This window comes from Macaca nemestrina, chromosome 16 (genome assembly GCF_043159975.1).
Source record: "Macaca nemestrina isolate mMacNem1 chromosome 16, mMacNem.hap1, whole genome shotgun sequence".
In the NCBI taxonomy this organism is placed as follows: Eukaryota; Metazoa; Chordata; class Mammalia; order Primates; family Cercopithecidae; genus Macaca; species Macaca nemestrina.
The window spans coordinates 101,965,139-101,985,466 of NC_092140.1; the positions used below are offsets into that span (position 1 = coordinate 101,965,139).

At 40.3% G+C, this 20,328-nt stretch overlaps 1 protein-coding gene across 8 annotated transcripts in view; it reads right to left on the bottom strand.

Moving 5' to 3' along the window:
- The window catches only part of LOC105490252 (TNF receptor superfamily member 19), a 104,451-nt gene that overhangs the window by 22,312 nt on the left and 61,811 nt on the right, over positions 1 to 20,328 (bottom strand). The window lies entirely within an intron of this gene.

Here is a 20,328-nt window from a genome sequence, read left to right on the forward strand (position 1 = left end):
ACAGATCTTCCTCACCTGTCAGTGCCTCTGTCCGCAGTGCTCCCTTAGCCTGCCACAAGAACTGCACCTCAGCTGCCGGAGTTCTTCCGCAAATGTCACCACCTCAGTGAGGCTTCCCACCATTCTATTTAAAATTGCAGTTTCTCCCGAGCACTTCCTACCCACTGCCCTGCTTTCTCTTCCTTCACAGCACTGAGGATCATCTGACATTTTGTGTACTTGTTTCGTTCACTGTCATTCTCTCCCAAGGTAGGAGCTGGAGATCCCATCCTGCTTCTCAAACACACGCACTAGGCTTGTGGTTAAGCTAGGTCCAGCGAGAAGCCACACTGCAGCCGCGCCTGACCATGTCCAGGTTTGCGTCAGTGGGGAGGAAAGTGGGCCGACGGGGTGTGCATTGTGTGTGGCTCACCTCCACTCAGGGAGCCATTGCTTGACCTAGACGTGCCCCTCACTGTGAGCAGGGAGGTGAATGCAGCAGGCAAGCCTTGATTCTCTGTGGGAAGCAGATGTCTAAGGCTGGCTTAGCACAAGGGGCAGGAAGCTGGGCTCTGAGACATCCTGTCGCAGAGCTGCTTTCCCAGGCTGAAATGCTAAATAAGAGAGAAACTTCTATCTTAAGAGGTCACGATATTTCTGGGTCTCTCTGTTACAGCAGCTTAGCCTTTATCCTAGCCAATTACATCTCTCACTGAAAGCGCAGGGAGGTTTGCTTGTATTTTTAACATCTATAAGGGTTCCTGGCACATAGCTGGTGCCTGATAAATATGTGTTAAATGAGAGAATGAATGAACGTCTATGAAAGAAAAGGAAAAACCCCAAGTATTCCAGAAAGGTGACTTAATGGGGACTTGTCCAATCAATTAGATGAGATTACGCCAATGATGTGTTCACTGGTTGTCTAATAACCTTCCACCTTGGGCTACGTAGCTAATGACAGTGCAGATGGGACAACTGGAGCAAAGAACAGTTTTGTTTGCAAGCACTTACTCTTTGCAGTTAATCAGGCCATGTGTGAGAGAGCAAGGGTGGCTCAGATAGATCAACAGATAAGCCATGTAGACCGCTGACCACATCCTTGGAATGAATATCAAACGAAAACTTGGCCTTCTCTAGTCCATTTTAAGTAGCGCTTCATGGAGTCATCACAGAAGGATCTTATTATATGCCAAATGTAATCTCAGTTAACAATCTATATAAAATGATGACTGACGTATAATGAATGCCCAAAGAAGAAAAGGGGAAGGCCTTCAGGAGGTGAACCGCTTCGTCCAATGCAAGTGCTTTGGGACCAGTTTCAGAAACTACCAGGTGAGCTGGATAATGGGGACAGTGAAGTGTTGATATCATTTGACCAAATTAGTCGTATTAATCTGACATGTTTACTTACTCCCCTCCAACAGTAGACAGAGGTATGGAGAAAACAGTGAGTGCCTAGAGAGCAGTTAACCACGGGAGACTGTATTTGTCTTTTGTAGAAAGGTAGCTGAATTATCATCAATACCATCACAGTGACCACATAACCACAGGTGCAGGGGCCAGCCCCTACACACCCACTTTCTGGGTGCTGCAATAACCCTGTGCGGAAAGGATCTCATAGATGGAGACGTTGACATGTATCTCAACACACTTTTTCATGCCAAGCAACCATTAGGTGGCTGGATCTAGATCTGAGCTCAGGTTAGTTTGACTCTTAAAACTTATGTTTTTTTTTATAAAAAGCATGCTATGTTCTTCCCAACCATTTAGAGTTTAAAAAAAAAAGATAGACTATAGTGTGAAGGATTACTGGTTCAGATTCTGTATAGACCAGTATATTCTAATCAGGTAACATATACAATATAGCTTGACCTAATTTAAAACACAAGCATGGCTTTACAAATCCAACCTGTTTTATCTAAACCCTAGATTAAGGAGGCTATTGAATTTTATTACAGTAAAAAACAACATATGGCTTATAAACTTCATTTCTAAGTGTTATTTGAAAGGTCTATGTGCCATCATAAAATGAGTATTAAATAAATGTAGTAGGGGAGATCAGGTTGTAAATGAACTAGTTATGCTTTCTGTCTGGGCTTCCCCCTTTGAGATTTCATTAATGCCTTAGGTTTTCATTAGAGAGTTCAGCACATGAAAATAACACATCTGGTTTCCTGCTGTATAGCGTATCACTCTGGCAACTCCAACATAATTGGAAATGCAAGCATTTTTACTTATTGGTGACTATGTTTTGACACATGCAATTCAATTAGCAATAAGTACTGGAATATAAACACAAAAATGAGACATTTAAAAATATTTTTCACTGAAATATTTTATCTTTGACTTTTCATATTTGCTTCAAGTAAACTACAATTCAATCCATTGCTTTCTGTGCTCTTCTACCAGCACCACCACCACCAAAAAGCCCAAATCAAATAAAAGTTTAACAAAATTAAAACCTGATGATCAATCTATTTCTAGTCATGTTCTTTAAAAATTATTAACAAAGAGCTCTCTGCAATCTTAACTGAGACAAGCATACACTTCTGGAGTATAAGCTTTATCTTGTTCATCTAAACTGGTTAAGCAAAAATATCTGTGCAATATTCAACATATGAATTCCAGATGTACCACTGCAGAGTCTGCCAATAAACAAAATAGTTGAATTTGTAAAATACACTTTATACCAAGCACTCTGACACTGGATAAATGTGAAAGAATAAGCCTACATCATTTATGTTTTTTAAATTTTAGACTTTAGTCTTAGGACTCTGTTTCTTTTTCAATAACCAAAAGAAATATTATTCTTTTAAAAAGCTTGTTCTGTTTGTTCTTCCATTTATATCCATATCTACAATTTTTAAATTGAACTGATTTTTTAAATTATAGTAAAATATACATAAGATTTACTATTAAGAAGCTGAATACATTCACAATGTTACGCCACCATCACCACTAATTCCTGAACATTCTTATTTCCCCAAAAGGAAATCCCATCCCCATTAAGTGGTCACTCCCTTTCCCCCATCCCTCTCGCCCCTGGCAAGCCCTAATCTGTTCTCTGTCTCTATGGATGTGCCTATTCTGCATATGTCATATAAATGGATATACAGTGTTATACAGCCTTTTATGTCTGGCTTCTTTCACTTAGTATAATGTTTTAAAGATTCATCCATGGTGTAGCTTGTATCAGAGCTTCATTTTTTAATGACTGAGTAATATTCCATTGTATAGATACACCACATTTTGTTTAGCCATTTCTCAGATGATGGGCATCTGGGTTTTCCCAGCTTTGGCTCTTGTGAATAGTGCTGCTGTGCACTCATGTACAAGATTATTCCACATATTTAAAAACATTCCACAAAGATACATCATGTACTCGTTTCACACGCTATCAAAAGGTACATTACTGCCATTAAACTAAAGATTATGTTAATTAATAAGTCAGTCAAAAATACTTCCTAAGCAAGAGCTAAGGAAAGAATGGAGGGATTTTATGCCAGAAGAGCTGGCTGGGGTCAATTCCTGTAGGGATTTACAGTGACTGTGAGAAGTTTGGATTCTATTCTAAGAATGACAGGAGGTACTCAACATCAGAATACACATTCTCCTCATGTGTACATGGAACCTTCTCCAGGATAGACCACCTGTTAAGTCACAAAACAAGTGTCCATAAGTTTGAAAAGACAGAAATCATACAAAGTAGCTTTTCCAATCATAAAGGAATAAAATTAGAAATCAAAGAGAGAATGAGAACTGAAAAAGTCACAAATATACGAAAATTCAACAATACAATCTTAAATAATCAATGGGTCAAAGAAGAAATCACAAAGAAAATTAGAAAATACTTTGAGGTGAATAAAAGTAAAAACACAACATAGCAAAACTATGGAATACAACAAAAGCAGGGCTCAGAGGGAAATTTGTATCAATAAATTCCTACATTAAAAATGCAGCAAGATCTAAAGTCAATAACTTTACCTTCCACTTTAAAACATTATGGGAAAAAAACTAAGCCAAAAGGTAGCAAATGAAAGGAAGTAAGGAGGACTAGGGCAGAGATCAATGAACTAGAGAATAGGAAAATAATGGAAAAAATAAAACCAAAAGCTGACTTTTTGAAAAGACCAATAAAATCAACAAAACTTTAGACTAAGAAAATTAGAATAGTCAAATTACTAAATTCAGAAATGAAAGAGAATATTACTAAAGTCTTTACAGAAATAAAAAGGATTATAAGAAAATACTATAAACAGTCATATGCCAACAAATTGGACAAATTATATAAAATGGAAAAATTCCTAGGAACACATAAACAAAATAGACACAAGAAGAAACAGAAAATCTGAATTGATCTATATAACCGAAGAGATTGAATCGATAATCAAATACTTCCTGAAAAAGAAAAGCCCACAACCAGACAGCTTTACTGGTGAATTCAACCAAATACTTAAAGAAGAATTAACTCCAGTACTTCTCAAACTCATCCCAAAAAATGAAGAGGGGAGAACACTTTTAACTCATTCTACAAGGCTAGCATTGCTGCATACCAAAGCCAGATAGAGGTGCTATGAGGAAAAAAAACTACAGCTCAAGATCCCTTATAAATATAGAGACAAACATTACCAACAAAATAGTAGCAAACTGAATTCAGCAGCATATTAAAAGATTATACACCACGACCAAGTGGGATTTATCCCAGGAAGGCAATGGTAGTTAACCATACAAAAGTCAGTCAATACAATAAGCAATAATAAAATGAAGGGGAAAAATACGCGACAAAATTATTTATGCTGATAAAGCCTTTGACAATATCTAACACTCTTTCATGATAAAAACACTCAATGAACTAGGAAACTTCTTTAACATTATAAAGGTCATATATTAAAAATTCACAGCTAACATCACATTCAGTGATGAAAGACTGAACTGAACACTTACTTTCCCCCAAGATCAAGAAGACAAGGATACCCATGTTTACCAATTCTACTTAATATGGTACTGGAAGTCCTAGCCAGAGAAATTACTCAAGAAAAAGAAATAAAAGCATCCAAATTGGGAAGGAAGAAGCAAACCTACCTCTTTTTGTAGAAGACATTATCTTACATGTTGAAAACAATAAGGATTCCACAAAAAACTGTTAGAACTAATAAATGAATTCAGCAACATTGCAGGATACAAAATCAACATGCAAAAATCAGCTCTATTTTTATACTCTAGCCATGAACAATTGAAGAAGGAGATAAACAATTCCATTTACAAAATATCAAAAAGACTAAAATATTTAAGAATAAATTTAACGAAGGACGTACGAGACTTGTACACTCAAAACTATCAAACACTGTTGAAAGAAATTAAAGAAGACCAAAATATATGGAAGCACCTTCCATGTTCATAGACGAAAACTTACTGTTGTTACGATGACAATACTACCCAAAGTGATATGGAGATTCAATGCAATTTCTGTCAAAATTCAATGGTATTTTTTACAGAAGTGAAAAAGCCTATCCTAAAATTCGTATGAAATTTCAAGGAACCTAAAATTCACAAGGAATTTCAAGGAACCCTGAAACAGTCAAAATAATCTTACAAAAGAACAAAGATGGAGCACTCACATTTCCCAATTTCAAACCTTACTACAAAAGCTACATTTAAAAAAAAACAAAAACAAAAAACAACAACAACAAAAAAAAAAACGGGCATAGTACTGGAATAATGACAGACATATAGACCAATGGAACAGAATCGACCGTCCTGAAGTAAACCCGTACATTTATGGTCAACTGATTTTTTTATATAAGTGCCAATACCATTCAATGGGGAAAGGGAAGCCTCTTCAAAAAATGGTGTTAGGAAACCTGGATGTCCACTTGCAAAAGAATGAAGTTGAAGACTACCTCGCACCACATTTAAAAGTTGACTAAAAATAGATCAGAGACCTAAATCCAAGAGCTGAAACTAAAATTCTTAGAAGAAGCTGGGCACAATAGTTCATGCCTACAATCCTAACGCTTTGGGAGGCTGAAATGGAAGGATTGCTTGAGTTAGAGACCAGCCTGGGCAATGCTGCGAGAACCCATCTCTATTTAAAAAAAAAAAAATGTAGCTGAGCATAGTAGTGTCACCTGTAGTCCCAGCTACTCGGGAGGCTGAGACAGGAGGATCATTTGAGCTCAGGAGTTCAAGGTTACAGTGAGCCAAGATCACACCACTGCACTCCAGCCTGGGTGACAGAGCAAGACGCCATCTCTAAATAAATATATAAATAAATAAATATTCTTAGAAAAAGACATAGAGGAAAATCTTCATGACCTTGGGCTTGGAATGGTTTCTTAAATGTACACCAAAAGCAAAGGAAACAGAAGAAAACAATAGATACATTGGACTTTATAAAAATTAAAAACTTTTGTGCTTTAAAGGACACCATCAAGGACATGAAATGACAGCCCACAGAGTAGAAGAAAATATTAGCAATTCATTTATCTGGTAAGGATTTAATATCCAGAATATATAAAGAGCTCCTACAACTCAACAACAGAAACAAACAAATTTAAAAGTAAACAAAGGATTTGAATAGACATTTACCCAAAGACATACTAGTGGCCAATTAGCACATGAAAAGATGCTCGCCATTAATAATTAGGGAAATATAAATCCAGATATAATGAGATACCACTTCATACCCATTAGGATGGCTATAATTTAAAAAATAGAAAATAACAAGTTTTGGTGGAGAAGTGGAGAAATTGGGACCTGTGTGAAAATGTATGACTGTTACTGGTGAGAATGTAAACTGGTGCAGCTGCTGTGGGATACAATTTGGCAGTCCTCTAAATGTTAAACACAGAGTTACCATACAGCCCAGCAATTTCACTCCTGGGCATATACCCCAAGGAATGGAAAATGAGGAATCAGATACTTGTATATCTTCATAGCAGCATTATTCACTATAGCCAATAGGTGGAAACAATCCAGTCGTCCATCAACAGATGACTGGATAACAAAATGTGGCACAGACATACAGTGGAATATTATTCAGCCTTCAAAAGGAAAGAAAACTTGATATATACCACAACACGAATGAATCTTGAAAACATTATGCTAAATGAAATAAGCCAGACACAAAAGGACAAATATTAATATAATTCCACTTATAAGAGATACCTAGAACTGGCGAATTCATAGAGACAGAAAGTATATTATAAATTACCAGGGGTAGGGCAAGGGAGGCACAGTGAGCTTTTGTTTAATGGGTGTGGAGCTTCTGTCTGGGGTGATGAAAGAGATATGGAAGTAGCTTAGCGCTGATGGCTGCACAATATCATGAATGTTATTAGTATCACTGATTTGTACACTTAAAAAAAGGCTGAAGTGGCTAATTTTATGTGATATATGTTTTCCCACAATTAAAAAGAAAGCTAATAGGAAGTGACTGGGGGAACTTCAGGGTGGAGGGTGGCAGTTTCTACCTTCCACTTCAGAAAGATCACTGCCCGCTGACCGGGGAGGGAAAGAGAGAAAGTGCAGGCCTGGGGGCGCCGCACTGTTCCAGATGATGATGGTGATGGCTTGGGTTAAGATTACAGTCATAGGCCGGGCGCGGTGGCTCAAGCCTGTAATCCCAGCACTTTGGGAGGCCGAGACGGGCGGATCACGAGGTCAGGAGATCGTAGACCATCCTGGCTAACCCGGTGAAACCCTGTCCCTACTAAAAAAATACAAAAAAACTAGCCGGGCGAGGTGGCAGGTGCCTGTAGTCCCAGCTACTTGGGAGGCTGAGGCAGGAGAATGGCGTAAACCCGGGAGGCCGAACTTGCAGTGAGCCGAGATCCGGCCACTGCACTCCAGCCTGGGTGACAGAGCGAGACTCCGTCTCAAAAAAAAAAAAAAAAAAAAAAAAAAAAAAAAAAAAAAGATTACAGTCATGGAGGTATTGTCAGTTGGCTTGATTTGAGAACTGTTTGTTCTAAGAGTATTTGCATACACTGATGGACTGTGAGTCAGGTGCAAGGAAAGGCAGAATCAAGGATGATGCCTAGGTTTTACAGTAAACCACTGGGTGAATTAGGTGCTGTCTATTAATTTATGGAGATGGTGAAGTTTTGAGGGACCATGGGTTTGCTGGAGGGAGGAAGGAGGTATAAAACATTTTAATTGTTAAGTCTGAGATGCCTATGTATCCATGTCGATCTGTTAAGCCAGCAGCTGGACATACAAAACTGAGGCAGAAAAGAGATTGTAGCTGCAGATATAAATTCAAAAAGCATCAGTGCATAGATAACGTCCAAAGCCAGGAACTGATCAGATCACCTATGCATGTACAGTGTAAAGAAGAGGACCTAGGGCAAAATGCAGGTAGGCTTTGAAATTAGGAAGTCAGATAGAGGAGGAGTCAGCCTCTGAGATAAGAAGAAAACAAGCAAAGGATAAAGAACACATTTCAAGAAAGACATAAATAAGCCAAGGCTTTGCAAGATGAGTTCTTCTGATTCTTAAATAAGTAGAGGCTACAACGGGCCAGGCGCAGTGGCTCAGTTCTTCTGATTCTTAAATAAGTAGAGGCTACAATGGGCCAGGCACAGTGGCTCAGTTCTTCTGATTCTTAAATAAGTAGGCTACAACGGGCCAGGCGCAGTGGCTCACACCTGTAATCCCAGGGTTCTGGGAGGCCAGGGCAGGCAGATTACTTGATGCCAGGAGTTTGAGACTAGCCTGGTCAACATGGCGAAAACCCATCTCTACTAAAAATGCAAAAATTAGCTGGGCATGGTGGCGCACACCTGTAATCCCAGCTACTCAGGAGGCTGAGGTTCGAGAATCCCTTGAACCCAGGAAACGGAGGTTGTGGTGAGCTGAGATCACACCACTGCACTCCAGCCTGGGCAACAGAGTGAGACTCTGTCTCAAAAAAAAAAGGTAGGCTCCATCAGGATATTTTATTTTAGAGATTAGTTACAGAAAACAAATCTGTACATTCTGAAGAAAAAGATGGGTGATTTTTAAAAAATCAGTGACCCTGCCCATTGTAGCCCCTTACAAATTTATTATCGAATGATTCTGAGCTAAAATGAAACCAAAATGTGATCTGAAAATGTGATGTCACAAAGTAAGAGGAGCAGAGCTCAGTGGAATTAAGAGTACTGGTGATCCATTACTGAAGTGGGTTGTTTAGAGTAAGAAAGTATTGTTTTTCAAACAGAGGATCACAGAAGGATTACAGTAGGATTTGCATCTGTTTCCTAAGGAATCATTGTTATGTTACTTTTGAAGCTTCACCCAAATATATATAGATACACAGGGGGTTGCTATCTCTGCTCACCAGCGTCTGAGACTGGCAGACATACAGGCCAGCCTATTTCCTACTGTCTGTGTTTAGGACAGCTCACCGCAGTTCTACTGCACAAAGTAGAAGCGAAAGTACATCATGTCAGACCACAGTCCTCAAATATGCTGAGGGCCGAGTTTCCAAGCTAGTGCCTGATATCGTTTTCACTGAGTTTCTTTTTTGAACTGTGTATTAGTCTGTTCTCATGAGGCTAATAAAGACAAATCTGACACTGGGTAATTTAAAAAGAAAAGACGTTTAATTAACTCACAGTTCAGCATGGCTGGGGAGGCCTCAGGAAACTTACGATCATGCTGGAAGGGGAAGCAAGCATCCTTCACGTGGTGGCAGGAAGGAGGGATGCCAAGCAAAGGGGGAAAAGCCCCTTATAAAACATCAGATCTTGAGAGAACAAACTTACTATCATGAGAATAGGATGAAGGAAACTGCCCCCATGATTCAATTATCTCCCACTGGGTCCCTCCCACAACATGTGGAGATTATGGGAACTACAAGATGAGATTTGGGTGAGGACGTAGCGAAACCATATCAAACTGAGGGCACATCAAAACCAGTACAGCTATGCAAGCTTTTTCCCTATGGGTAAGCAATGTTGTAACACTGGTTTATAAATACAGAACTTCTGAGCTTGACTCTTCTTTTAAGTTCCCTTGGTAGGCACTGCCCTAATTATCAGCCCTTTTGTGATTTAAAATGTAAGTGAATCAAGGCAGAACCCTAAGGTGGCCCCAAGCTGTCTCTCTTTTACTATTAATACTGGTGATTCATAACTATGCTTTCATTGTGAGCAGAACTCACCCCTAAGAGGTAAACTTTTATATCTTTTTTTCCCACTTAGATTGTTGTATGAACTTGTGTCTAAATGCTGTGAGCCAGGGTCAGTAAAGTGAAATGTAAAAGATGAAAGACTATCCCTGGAACAAAACAAATGCACATTACAATGGCACTGCTGGGATCTCAACTGGGGCACTGAGGGGTGGAGGTTATTTAGCTATTTAGAACCACACAGAGCAGGACTCGCCCTGGAGATAACCCATGGAGGATCTTCGCACCTCTTCGCCATCCGGCAATTCTGATTTAACTATTTCTGCTTTCCTCTGGCTGCCTGCCCATCATTGTTTTATTGCCATCCTCAGCCTGTTACTGTGTGTTGGAAGAAAACCAGGAAGAAAATGTGAAATGTCCTTCGTGAAAGTGGAGGAGATGTTTATATCTGTTCTGAAATTTAAAGCACTTGGTTCCTCTCACATTTATTTTAATTCTCAAGTTCTTAGAAGAGTCACTTTAAAAAGTTTCCTTTAGATTATCAATAAACATTACTCCCTTTTACACGGTATTCAAAGAGACAGAATTACAGCTAATGTTCCAAAATGGTTTGCATTATCCCATTTTTATCTTCTGAATTATAGGCAGAAAGGTCCAAATCTTGCAATTACGTGAATCAAAGCTCTCCAGTGCATTCACGAGAGCTTTCATCAAAACATGTTGCTGAATTTATAAAACAGAAGAGGTATGCTATTAGAAGAGTAGAAACTTCTTTAAATAACAACTTCTTACTCTATCAGTTCTTAGATGCTACTTTATCTCTGCTCTTGGAAAATCTTAGGTAATAGCCAGTGGCTTTAAATCTCTTCTCAGAGAGAGAGAGATAAGTTTATTGTTATTAGTTTGGTATTGACAGAACATTACTCTGGATCAAAGGGTTAAAGATAAGAATGCAATATCAACATATTAATTACAAAGAACAGTTGCTTTTAATTACACCTACTGATGAAGCAGAAAATGGTAGCACTGTCTAGATAAATTAATATATGTATGAAAAAACTGCAGTAGCAGAATTGATGTGGTAAATTTTCATGTGCCTGTGAACACACATTAAAGTTGTGCTTACATGAACCTGATTTTGCTCAATGAGGAGTAAACTGGAAACACATCTATTCCAAAGACCTGACCTGATTTTTTTGCTGGTGCTCTAGGGTAAATATATACTGACAAAAAACTGGAAGCATTGCTTATTGATAAATTTAAGCATTCAGGTTCTGAGTGATCATAGTTTAAATTTTTAAAAAGATTTACATAGAGCTTCCCTCCACTGGTCCATGTATGATAACAAGCACATCAACATGCCATCATCCCTCTTTCCTTCCTCTTTCCTGGCTTTAAAACTTACTGGAAGCTGCTGCATAGTAATGGTTAACAGCTTTGCGGCCAACAGCCTGGATTCACCCCCTGGCTCTGCAGGTACTGGCTGTGTAACCACCAGCAAATGACGGCCTCTTGCCTCAGTTTCCTTACTGGTAAAACCAAGAAATAACAATATGTACTGCACAGGATTTTTGTGAGAGCTGAATGAAGTACTGCACATAAAGGGTTAGCATGGAACCTGGCACCCAGTAAACTGCCGTTAAGTGTTAGTCATGCTTTCTCCAATTATTATTCAGAATCAAGACATTATAATGATTATGTCGGAATCCGGACTGTCTCTTAACTGAAATCACCTATATAGTGGATAGGCCTTTGAAAACGTGATGGAATGAGTGACTTGCAACTAATTGTTGATGCATGTATCCCCATAGCCCTCAAGTACTAAAGTTAAGAAGGAGAATTAATGATTAAAAACAAGCCAAAATAATCTGTTCCAGAAGTTTAGACCTCTTTCTAATAAAGGCATGGACACTGTTACAGATAATCCTTGACTTACGATGGTTCAATCTAAGATTTGTTGACTTTACAATGGTGTAAAACCATTGCAATTTTGACAGTGTATGATACAGTGTTTAGTAAGTGACATGGGATTTTCAACATTCTAATAAAATAGGCTTTACGTTAGATGATTTTGCCCAAGTGTAGGCTAATATAAGTGTTCTGAGCACGCTTAAATTAGGCTAGGGCAAGTGATGCTCTTCGTTAGATTATGCGTACTAACATTTTTGACTTATATCTTCAATCTGCGACAAGTGTATGTGGATGTTGCCCTGTCATAGGTCAAGCAGCATCTGTACATTTATCTAAGGATCTCAAAGGACTTCACCAAAACTATTTCTTCACTGGTAACATCAAGCAATGTTACATAACAATAAGCAACAATTAGCAAAATAATTAAACTCAAGGAATATCATTAATGAAATGGTAAAGTCATTACTAAGAAAATCCTGGCCAGGCGCAGTGGTTCACACCTGTAATCCCAGCACTTTGGGAGGCTGAGGCGCGTGGATCACTTGAGGTCAGGAGTTCAAGACCAGCCTGGCCAACATGGTGAAATCCCATCTCCACTAAAAGTACAAAAAGTTAGCCGGGTGTGGTGGTGCATACCTGTAATCCCAGCTACTTGGGAAGCTGCAGGAGAAACGCTTGAACCCAGGAGGCAGAGGTTGTATTGAGCTGAGATTGCGTCACTGCACTTCAGCCTGAGTGACAGAGCCAGACTCCATCCCTTGCCAAAAAAGAAAATCCTTCATCCGCAAATAAGAAAACATTTAATTATCTGTCAATTACATAAGACAGCTCTCAGAATACACAGCTGAGATGCCTCCTGCCAAAGTTTTAAAGAAGTCATCATGGTAAATGTTCTCACTCAAGGGATATGGAAAACAAGCCCAGGATCTGTATTTATAAGATTTTCCTTCAATAGATCATTAGAGAATTCTGCACAGGCGAGACACAGCTGATAGTACCATAACTGAGCGTAATTTTTGTACAAAGATTCCAAAATCTTTCCCGGAGGCCTTTATTACATGAACTAGACCAGTATGACTATTTCCTCCCTCGCTGCTTGGGCACTAAGACCTGGGTTTGGACTTATTAACTATGTAGCAACAAGAAAATAGCAACATTAATGAACATTAAGAAAAAATAACATCACATATTTAAAATACATGCAAGAAAAGAGGCACTGAAGGAAAGGAGATTGATAGAAATGAACCTGGAAAAAAAAAAAAGGCAGAGAAGAAACCTGTATTTCCTTGGACTTATGTTTTCGAGTTCTATTATCAACATTCAAATGGTCTCCCTCACTTACTGCAAAATTATGGCAGGAAAAAAAGGGTGGCGAGAGGAGCATATGAGAATTATCTTTGTAGACAAGCCCATCTGATTTAATTCATTCAAAGAATGGATTGGTGGTGCTCGCGTGAACATCTTGGGCAAGCAGTTTGCCAACATGGGAAGACAAAGGCCTACTTGAGAGGAGAAGGTGTAGGAGAGAGGTGGTCAGGAGAAGGACGACGGGAAGCCACCTGGCCCAGCCTGGCGTTTATAACCAGAAAGATCAGCTCATCTGGTGCCTCTCTCTCCTCTCTGACTGTTTGTTTTAGTTTTAACTAGAGAGAACCACACTCTCACTCCAAGCTGGGTGCAGGTTAGTAGACGAGGAAGGCTGTCAAAGCACTTACTTGGCGATGAGCCGGCAGCATGAAGTTACATAGAAATCTGGCAGTTTCTAATCCTTCTCATTAACACAGCTAGCTACATTTTCTGACCTCTATTAGTATCCTGTTTGGTTACTAAAATGGATTTTTTAAAGTAGGCTAGAAGTCACCAAGTCTCTATTTGGAGTGTGTAGATATGGGACTGGTTCCCTGTCCAATCAAGACCATTATTTTCCATTGTGAACTTCCCCCAGCTACACAAACGGCCTCCCACAGCATGTTTTATAACAGAGCCTCTCGGGCAGCCAAACCCCTTTCTCTTGCAGGTCAGCACCACCCAGAAGTCTCCGCTGCTTGGCTTGACAGCACTACAGTGTCTCAGTCAGGTGTCAATGCTGCCTGAGACTACAAAGTGAGTCCTTACTAACCTGAGCACAGAGTATTGTGCTCATGTCAACAGAGTTTTGTTTTGTTCCTAAGCCAAACCCCACAGTATCATCATTCATTCTGACTGCAATAATAAGTCCTTTGTATTTCAATTGCTAGAAAAATGAAGAACAATTTTAGCATATCCTTTCAAATCCAGCCATGTGCAGTGCTTGGAAATGATCTTTCCAAATCCTCTGGGCTCTCTCCTTCTCTCCCTCCCTCCCACCACTGCCTCAGTTCTTGCTATCACCCGCACCCTCCAGGGCCGGGCCAGGGCACGGAGACCACTGCCCTGCTGGCCAAATCTTCCGGGGGGCCTGTCTGGTTTGTGCCAGGTGGTATTGGCTGGGGAGCTACCTAGGGAAGAAGCACCAAGCATGAACTCCAAGAGCTATAATCTTTCATAGTCTGCTCCTAACACTGGTGGGGGACTCCAGGGAAAGGGTAGGACAAATCCCCTTGGCATGTGGCTATAGCTGTGCACAGCAGGGCTCCTGAGGAGAGGCAAAGGAAAGGAGCTATGTCATGAATTGGTGTCCCCAAGGACACCTGCTACGGGGGCTATATGAATTGGTGTACCCAATGCCTGCGGTCACCCAAGAGCACCGAAACTGAGTGGTTACCAACTCATTCTTGGCTCTGTGATCAACAGTAAGTGCTAAAGAATTAAAATTTTTTTTTTATTATTTTTTGAGATGGAGCCTTGCTCTGTTGCCCAGGCTAGAGTGCAGTGGCATGATCTGGGCTCACTGCAACCACTGCCTCCCAGGTTCAAGCGATTCTCCTGTCTCAACCTCCTGAGTAGCTGGGATTACAGGCCCACACCACCATGCTCAGCTAATTTTTGTATTTTTAGTAGAGATAGAGTTTCACCATGTTGGCAAGGCTGGTCTCGAACTCCTAACCTAAAGTGATCCACCCTCCTCAGCCTCCCAAAGTGCTGGGATTACAGGTGTAAGCCACCACACCTGGCCTTAAAATTTCCTTAAATTTGACTGGTTTTTATTTATTAGTATAAAATGTGAATGTTTCCATCCAGAAAATAAAAATTAATTGTTGAACTAAACAGCTCTTATTTCTTCTCAACAGGACAAAAGCAAATTACAGATGGACAAGATAAAGACATAAAGAGTTTTCCACTCTGTGATGTGCATGTGTATTAATTACCCAACAGACCAGCAGAAATGTTGGCATGATGTGGCAGTAAAACTCAAGGAAAACAGGACTGAAGGGCACCTGGCAGCCCAGGGACAGGACCCCGCAGCATGATGGGAGGCTGAGGGAGCAAAGAGGTCAGGAAGATGGTTCAGAGGTGCGGGGTAAACTAAGGCAGCAAGAGGGATCCTGAAGCAAACCGCGGACCCAGAGGCATCAGCAGAAGGGAGCAAGTCAGAGAGGGAGCTGCTACAGGGGCTGACCGCCACCACAGCTGAGATTTGGTCAGTTCCTCAACCAAACTTGGTTTCTGCTCTTTTCATCTTGCTTCCAGATCACTTGGCCTAGAGACCTGCCGCCCACCAGGATGGACCAGGCCAAATATGATCACGCCTGGCTTTGAGTAAAAGAAAAGAAGACGGAAAAGCAATGACCACGGGGAGGGGCTGGCAAGGCAGGGAGGAGCACCCCAGGCCTCCGCGCCTGGCCCTAACTGCAGGGCGGACGGAAGGCACCCCATTATGCCGGAGCAGCTCACTGCTTCGGGTTCCTCTTGGGCACTTGCTGGATTGTAAGTACAGCTGTTTCGTACGTTAATTACCATAAATACCATCATTAACACTGAAAACAATTAAACGCCGTACACTGGCAGCAGATTACCTACAGTGTCTCTCACAAACATGAGAAAGTAAAGGAACCTTCCCCACCAGCAAGGATGTTTTTCTTTTTAATATTCTACCGACCCATAAGGTCTTGCTGTGTTTATCTGACTGATGAAACAATGAAGCTTTTAAACTTCTGCACCAAGAAACAGAAGACACCATCAAAGAAACACATTATTATGGCCTTGAACATCTGTGCTGAGGGAGGGCAAGCTCAAAAATAGTTGTGCTTCATCTGGGGCTGCCATCTGGGAATCCAACAGACACCAGAAACTTGGGCCTCTGCCCTCCCAGTTTCACCAGGGACTCTCCTTAACCCTTTGAGTGCCAGGTTCCATTTTGGGCTCAGGCCTCCAGCCCCTGTGAAAGAGAACGGAGTGTCCATTTTCCCTCCCATTTGGAGAAGGCCCTGTGGACACAGGCAGGTGGTAGCCTGCGGACCCTGATCCTGTGAGGCTGCCTTCCCTGTCATCAGTGGATAACTCTTAGGTACCTCACTGCACTATTTGAAAAAGTAATCTGTGAAATTATTCTCAGATGATGAAACTCAAATTATTTCCACCCATTAACTTCCAACTAAGAAAAAAATGTGCATCTGTGCACAGTTTGGTATGGTGGTTTGAGTCTAGACTGAAAAGAAAATCTGGATTTAGACAGTGTTTCCTGCTCTGTTCTATGCCAGCAGAATTGATACGGCTGTTAATTCATTTATAATTTTACATGTGACAGGACTTGGGGCAAAGCACAAAAACTCCAGGTTAGGTTAGAAAGAGAGTGTTTTTCTTGAGACTTGGAACAGGAAGGCGATGCAGGACTCAGACCCAGCGCTACTGCCTCTTTTACAATTACTAGCATCTTCATTTTAAGAAACGGGGATGAAGAAAAGTTAAATAATTTGTCTGAAAATTAAGCGTTAGGACTCAAAATCAAGCCTTCTTCACAGCGAAGCCTAAATGAGCTTCCATGAAAAATATCGAGTAGATGGGTTTGCATTAGTCTTGGGATATCAACTGAGATAGTTATGAGAAAATTGGTAATCAGAGAGAGCTTACCCTGATTTTATTTTTCAGGCCTTTATCTGTGTTCCCCGGGCCTAAAATCATAGAAAACACTCATGATAATGTCAACGCTTACGGCAGAATATAAAAGCTTAAGTTAACCTCGTTCAAATATGTGTTTCACTTGGGTTTAGGAAAAAAAAACCAACTCTAATTTTCACTGAATATCCGAAGAGGCAAACAAAACTTAACTAATATTATAATATTATTAATACATAACTAGTAAATACATAAGATTTATTTAAATTAAATAAATTGAATTAGTTAAATAAACTAATAACTGACTCTTGAGAAAGGGGTGAAAAGCCACACCATTTCTCAAAGCACATACGTTTTCTGTGCCAGCTAAAAATGCTCTGCTAAACTAGGAGAGTGAGTTCCTGCTTCCTCCCTTGCTCCCCTCAGCTCCATTTCCAACAGCAGTCCGAGGGAAGTTAAATATATCTTCACAACAGCCCAGGCGCCCTATCTGATACACCCATCGACTCAGTCACCAGCTGTGGCCTCTGCTGTGGGTGTCTGTCTCCTCCCCTCTTTCAGGGCCCTGTCCCAGGTCACCTTAATAACCCTTTCCTCAGCGCCTTATTGTAAATAATACCTCCACCCTGCAGCCTCAGAATCTGAACTCCCTGAGAACTGGGAAGTTGGCCTGTGGTTCTCACCAGGGCAGCCCCAGTGTCCTCATCAGTGGTAGGGACATCTTAGCATTCAAGATCGCTGTCCCTAAAGGAGATGACGAGCCGATCGTTTACAACGTGGGAGACACGTCTTTCTGCAGCACTTGGTTAACATCTAGACTAGCATCCTGCACCCAAGACAGACTCCCTGACATGTTTCCTGTGTGAAACAGTCCAATACCAAGAATTTTAAAAAGCAATTTTTCTCCTTTTGAAGAAAACCATGCCTCCTTCAACCCCTGGCAATATTTTCAGGAATTATTTTCAGTGGCATTTGAGAACGTTCAATACTGAAGATTTTTCAGAAAATCATTTAAAGAGAAAATTTCATAACATAACCTGTTGGTCTCTTGACAGAGAATGAAGCAAGGACAGGAAACACTAACATACACATGCACACATTTTACAACAGCAACAGAGCAAAAAGATGCCTAAACCATATCCTCGAGACAGCTCACTAAGGGACCCCTCTGAGGCCACTCCAAGACCAATGTTTAAAAATCGTCACTTTCCTTATGGGAGGGTGACAGAAATGTTCTGTATCATGATGGGCTAAAAGATTACACAAGTTATGCATCCACCAAAACTCACTGAATTTTACATTTAAAATGGATGCATCTTCTTGTATATACATTATATTTCAGTAAAGTTCAAAAATTATTTTGAAAGTTAAACTTCCTTTTAAAATTATAATTATCAAGAAAAAAATGTTTCTTAAATATTTAATGAAGAAAACTGCTGCATGATAGATAAAACTCTCATGAATACTTAAAATATTTTCTCTGAGATAATCAAAATCATAAATGAAGCAATTAAAATAACGTTGTAGGCCAGGTTCCCTGGCTCACGCCTGTAATCCCAGCACTTTGGGAGGCCAAGGTGGGTGGATCACTTGAGGTTAGAAATTCAAGACCAGCCTGGCCAACATGGTGAAACCTCGTCTCTACTAAAAATACAAAAATTAGCCGGTCATGGTGGCACGCACCTGTAATCCCAGCTGCCTGGGAGGCTGAGGCAGAAGAATCGCTTGAACCTGGGAGTCAGAGGTTGTAGTGAGCCGAGATCACGCCACTGCACTCCAGCCTGGGCGACAGAGTGAGGCTCCATCTCAAAAAATAATAATGTTTTAAAAACCCAAAGTGGGATATTATCTTCTAAACTAATTAATTCCTGTTTGAAATTTGACTTCGAGCTTCCATTTTTAACTTTCTAATGCCCTTTTCAAACTTTGAGGCATTTTACCCATTTTTTTTCAAGTAGGATGACTCAATTACATTTTATTTATAGTTTCAGAATTCTTAATTTATAAATTGTTTTAAAACTCTCTTAATCCTGTCCCTCGGAGTTTACCTGGAGAGGCAGTATTGAGCCTGGCCTGTCTGTGCTGCCAGGAAGGCCTGGGGTAGAACTCATCTGCCCTCCACGTCACCATGTCCTGTGGAATGAGGGCTTTAGGGAAACACACACCATGGACCGTTATGTGAAGGGCAGGCTGAGAAATGCAGATGAAACGCCTGGTACCTTTCGGAATTCAAGAAATACTTGCTATTTCACACTATTCTGGAACTTCTTTATTCCCGTCTCAAAAATGATGTTACTCAAGTAAACCCCCTAGGAAGTGGCTAGACACCCAAGTGTAAAGACAAAACGATCCCAATCCGTTGGTTAAGGTCCCATCCCCTGGTCTTCCTCAGAACGTGAACCCGAGAGCTGTCTCCCCGCACGGTGCAGGCCCTCACATGCCACCTCAAGAGGGTGAACGCTCCCTATACGAAAAGGACTGATAGAGCCTGAACTTTGAGGATATCCACTACAGGTTTGGCATCAATCATGAGTCTGCTTTCCTCCATAAGCTCACATTTATTTTAAGCATTTGATGGGGACACACACAAATCGCTGATCCATGTGTGTGGCCACAAACGGGCTGTTTCACTGACCCGTTGGTCTCTTGACAGAGAATGAAGCAAATACAACTTTATTTCACTAAGCCCACAACTTAGCGAAACAGTCCTGCTGGGTTTGATATTTTTAAAAATCAACTGTACTTAATCTGAAATTCATTTAATTTAGCGATGCCCTTTAACAAATCACAACCTGTTTATTGTGAGTCAATATTTAAGCCAGCTCAATGGTTTTAAATATCTAACAGAGACTGAAGATAAAAGCCAGATAAATGAGATTTACTGGTGACTAGGTAATAATCAACTGCTACTGTTCTCAGAAGGCCCCATCAAAGGCTCAGGCACACAGAGACTTTTTCAAGAGCAGCTCCAGATCCAAGGGGTGCTGTCAACTCATTCAGTCAAGGCATTCAACTTTTCTGTTTTTACTGATAACAAAGTCAATGACTTACAAATATTTAGCAACTTTATGGGAAAAAAATGCTAAATTTGAAAGGTTTCAGTTTGAGAAAAAGGACATTTCTTGGGAGACAAGAATGAATGTAGGGCACATGTGTTAAAGAAACTTTTTAAAGAATTTTCTGATTTCTTTAACTTTAATGAAACTAGGGCTATGGAGACACATCTGGAGAATAAATGCTTGAAATAACTAAATAATCATATAAACCAATTACATTTATGGTGCATTTTTTTCTCTAAACAGGCCAAGACATTTAAACTGCTCGACTATCGTTTTTTGTTTTGTTTTTTT